This window comes from Palaemon carinicauda, unplaced genomic scaffold (assembly GCF_036898095.1).
Source record: "Palaemon carinicauda isolate YSFRI2023 unplaced genomic scaffold, ASM3689809v2 scaffold147, whole genome shotgun sequence".
NCBI lineage: Eukaryota > Metazoa > Arthropoda > Malacostraca > Decapoda > Palaemonidae > Palaemon > Palaemon carinicauda.
The window spans coordinates 240,858-245,782 of NW_027169003.1; the positions used below are offsets into that span (position 1 = coordinate 240,858).

Here is a 4,925-nt window from a genome sequence, read left to right on the forward strand (position 1 = left end):
ATTTCCTTCCCTTTATAAAGTTTCCATTTTCTTTATTATTATTATTATTACTTGCTAAGCTACAACCCTAATTGGAAAAGCAGGAAAAATAACCCAGTGAGGAAAGGAAACAAAGAAAAATAAAATATTTTAAGAAGAGCAATGAGATTAAAATAAATATCTCCTATATAAACTATAAAAACTTTAATAAAATAAGAGGAAGAGAAATAAGATAGAATAGTGCCCCCGAGTGTACCCTCAAGCAAGAGAACTCAAACCCAAGACAGTGGAAGACCATGGTACAGAGGCTATGGCACTATCCAAGATAAGAGAACAATGTTTTGATTTTAGAGTGTCCTTCTCCTAGAAGAGCTGCTTACCATAGCTAAAAGAGTCTCATCTACCCTTACAAAGAGAAAAGTGGCCACTGAACAATTACAGTGCTGTAAGAAGAATTATTTGGTAATCTGCGTTGTCAGGTGTATGAGGACAGAAGAGGCTGTGTATGTGTTAGGCAATGGGAAAATGAACTGTAACCAGAGAGAAGGATCCAATGTACTACTGTCTGGCCAGTCAAAAGACCCCATAGCTCTCTAAGAAAAATAAATTGATTAGCAACATTTCACAAATAATCCACCTCCTGTTTGTAAGAGAATGGTACCTTACTCTGCTATCACAGGTTCTAAATGAGAAGGTGGTGTTTTTGGGGCCAGACCACGAGATTCGGCTGTGGGCGCAGAATTACGGACGGAGGAGATTCCACTTCGGCCGGGACGGTTTCTTCTTCCAGAATGTTGGCATTGCTATTCCCTCTGGAGCTCCTTATAATCAAGCTTTCAGCCAAACGTAAGTGTTGTTCATACTATCATTTCCAAAGACAATGTTATAGCTGATGCACACAGTTTTCTTCTTCTTCTTTGTCTGCATCTTTTCCCACTTTTATGTGGGGTCGATGTTTCTGGCCATCATTCTCCATCTACCTCTGTCCCACACTTCACCATCGGTTAATCCCTTTGATTGAAGGTCATCCTTGATACACCCCATCCACCTTCGCTTTGGTCTCCCTCTCCTTCTCGTTCCCTTTACCTCCATTTCCATCACTCTCCTCTCAATATACTGTTCATCTCTTCTCATGACATGACTATACCACCTCAGTCTACTTTCTTGGATCTTATCTGATAGTTCTCTAACCCCTTATTCCATTTCTCAAACTGATGCACACAGTTTGAGAAATGGAATAAGGAAGCATTTCAAAGCTTAATTTGCAAGAATAGTTGGAGGGTAGGTGTACCTGTATGGTAGTTAGGGTGGAGACCTTTGAACTGTGGCCATAATTTAGGGTAGAAGTTTTCACTAATACCAGAAGGCTAGGTTGAAGTCTGCGCTAGAACAAGATTTTAAGGGGAAATTCTTTTAAGTAGCCCCAGGGGATAAGATCGAAGTCTGTACTAGGGTTAAAACCTATGGGGAAAAGTCTTTACTAGGGCTAGAAGCTATGGGCAAAGTCTGTACTAAGGCTAAAAGCTATAGGCAAACAAAGTCTGTACTAGGTCTAAAAGCTATGGTCAAAGATGCGTAAAGGAAAACCAATGAAACAAATGCAACGAAAGTATACAGATTTCTCCTGTATTCCAACCCAAGCTCAGAAAAGATATATTTCTATTTATTCAGAGTACTGAGGATGGTCCAAGGAGGCATTATCCAAAATATAGAGGAAAATAACTTTCGAAAGCTGAGGACAGGAGACCTGGGAATAGAAGAGTCGACTACGAGGCCCTTCACCCTTATGGATTTACAGGTAAAACTTCCCCAGGTGAATTAGAGCTGTTCCTTAAGAAAATTGTCTGTCTTTACGCAGTGAATTTGAGCTATTACTTAAGGAATGTGTCTTTACCCAGTGAATTTGAGCTATTACTTAAGAAATGTGTGTCTTTACGCAGTGAATTTGAGCTATTACTTAAGGAATGTGTGTCTTTACGCAGTGAATTTGAGCTATTACTTAAGGAATGTGTGTCTTTACGCAGTGAATTTGAGCTATTCCTTAAGGAATGTGTGTCTTTACGCAGTGAATTTGAGCTATTACTTAAGGAATGTGTGTCTTTACGCAGTGAATTTGAGCTATTACTTAAGGAATGTGTGTCTTTACGCAGTGAATTTGAGCTATTACTTAAGGAATGTGTGTCTTTACGCAGTAAATTTGAGCTATTACTTAAGAAATGTGTGTCTTTACGCAGTGAATTTGAGCTATTCCTTAAGAAATGTGTCTGTCTTTATGCAATGCTGACATGAAAATAGTCTCTTCAGAAGAAGTGGTTATAACTATCAAAGTATAATCCTAACTTACCTTTGCCTTACTTAACAAGATGCACAGCTTCTTACGTGGCCGAGTATAAATGTCAAAGGATGAATAAGGCATTGACCGTAGTGTTGGTTTATCTTTGAACCAACCCTTGCTTTATATATATATATATATATATATATATATATATATATATATATATATATATATATATATATATATATATATATATATATACAGTATATATATATACATACATATATATATATGTATATATATAATGTATATATATATATATATATATATATATATATATATACATACTGTATATATATATATATATATATATATATATATATATATATATATATAAATATATAAATATATATATATATATATATATATATATATATATATATATATATATAAATATATATATATAAATATATATGTACATACATACATACATATATATATATATATATATATATATATATATATATATATATATACGTATATATATAAATATATATATATATATATATATATATATATATATATATATATATATATAAATATATATATATATATATATATATATATATATATATATATTATATATACAGTTTATATATATATATATATAGTATACATACATATATATATATATATATATATATATATATATATATATATATATATATATATATATATATATATATACAGTATACATGTATATATTATTACTCTTTTGATGCCATTTCTTGAAATATCCTCTCCTAATCATTATAAAACTAATTTTGTTCTCCGTTAAAAGAATAAATTGCTTTTTTTAGCTCACTTTATATCCCAGTTATCAATATCAATTCAATATAGTTTGCTTGCATTTGTTATAGACAAATCATATCTATTTTCCTTTGATAATTACTCACAGTAATTAATCATTATCTGTTCAAATGAAAATGAAATTCAGTGTATATTTCAAGTTCCATAACTTTCTATTTTATAATGAATTAATTCGATTATTCCCTGCAATATTAATCCACTGGGCATCTCTATTTCTGGTAAGAGCAAAAGATAGCCACGTTCACTGATATCTCTACAGTAATACTAATTATTATTATTATTATTATTATTATGATCATTATTATTATTATTACTTGCTAAGCTACAACCCTAGTTGGAAAAGCAGGATGCTATAGGCCCAGGGGCTCCAACAGGGAATATAGCCTAGTGAGGAAAGGAAAAAAGGAAAATAAAATATTCAAAGAAGAGTAACAGCATTAAAATAAACATCTCTTATATAGAGTATAAAACAGCTTCAACAAAACAAGAGGAAGGGAAATAAGATAACAGAGTGTGCTCGAGTGTACCCTCAAGCCAGAGAACTCTAACCCAAGGCAGTGGAAGACCATGGTACAGAAGTTATGGCACTACACAAGATTAGAGAACAATGGTTTGCTTTTGGAGTGCCCTTCTAGAAGAGCTGCTTGCCATAGCTAAAGAGTCTATTCTACCCTTACCCTGAGGAAAGTGGCCACTGAACAATTACAATGCAGTAGCCTCTTGAGTAAAGAAAAATTGTTTTGCAATCTGTGTTGTCAGGTGTATGAGGACAGAGGAGAATATGTAAAGAATAGGCCAGACTATTCAGTGTGTGTGTGTGTGTGTGTGTGTGTGTAGGCAAAGGGCGGAAGAAAGCTATGTTCAATGAAGTCCCAGCAGTAGCGAAAGTAGTAGTAGGCTAGTTGTAGTAGGAAAATCCTCCTTGACAGATACGCTAACCATTCATAATTCTTGACGTAGTAGGAAAATCCTCCTAGACAGATATGCTAACCATTCATAATTCTTGACGTAGTAGGAAAATCCTCCTAGACAGTTATGCTAACCATTCATAATTCTTGACGTAGTAGGAAAATCCTCCTAGACAGATATGCTAACCATTCATAATTCTTGACGTAGTAGGAAAATCCTCCTAGACAGATATGCTAACCATTCATAATTCTTGACGTAGTAGGAAAATCCTCCTTGACAGATACGCTAACCATTCATAATTCTTGACTTGTTTTCAGGCAGCGTTCTTTCTGGTCGTCATCGGATACCTTACTGCTGTGGTTGCGTTTGTGATGGAAGTCTTTTCAAGATTAATCCTTGATAATAATGAAGATTAATTCGCCATTCAAGAGCTACTGATCGGCGTCAATGACCTTAGATGTCAGGATGCCAAAAGACTTAAAATCCATCAATCAAGAGATACTGAGGCGGGAAAAAAAGACGGTATAAAGGTTCGAACATCTCTTATCCAGCCTTCCTCAACCTAAAATTTATCATCGTCTAGCATCTGGAAGTCAGATAACGAAGCTGTGAAATATACGGAATTAAATGGCAGTGTCCCAGTTATTAGGAGACGTAGAATTCTAGAAGCCCTGTCCTGCTAATCCACGAGAAATCTATCCTCAGCATCATAGAGGAAATGTTTCTGCTACCTAAATACCGATGGAGCACCAGGCTAACGAAATTTTGCTGTTTATCTGTAAAAAATGTTAAGTGTCTGCTATGTTGCTCTTGAATGAAAATGTATAAATTTAGTAATAAAGATTAGCCAATAATTATTGATATATTTTTTCCTAAGTTAATTTCCTGAAAA

The 4,925-nt window shown here is 33.7% G+C and overlaps 1 long non-coding RNA gene across 1 annotated transcript; it reads left to right on the top strand.

The window, feature by feature from the left end:
- The first annotated feature begins 674 nt into the window (after nucleotides 1-674).
- Nucleotides 675-4,536, top strand: LOC137635601 (uncharacterized). The gene is made up of 3 exons (XR_011042729.1): nucleotides 675-825; nucleotides 1,651-1,777; nucleotides 4,351-4,536. It is a non-coding gene; the product is annotated as an uncharacterized lncRNA (long non-coding RNA).
- The last annotated feature ends 389 nt before the right edge of the window (nucleotides 4,537-4,925 follow it).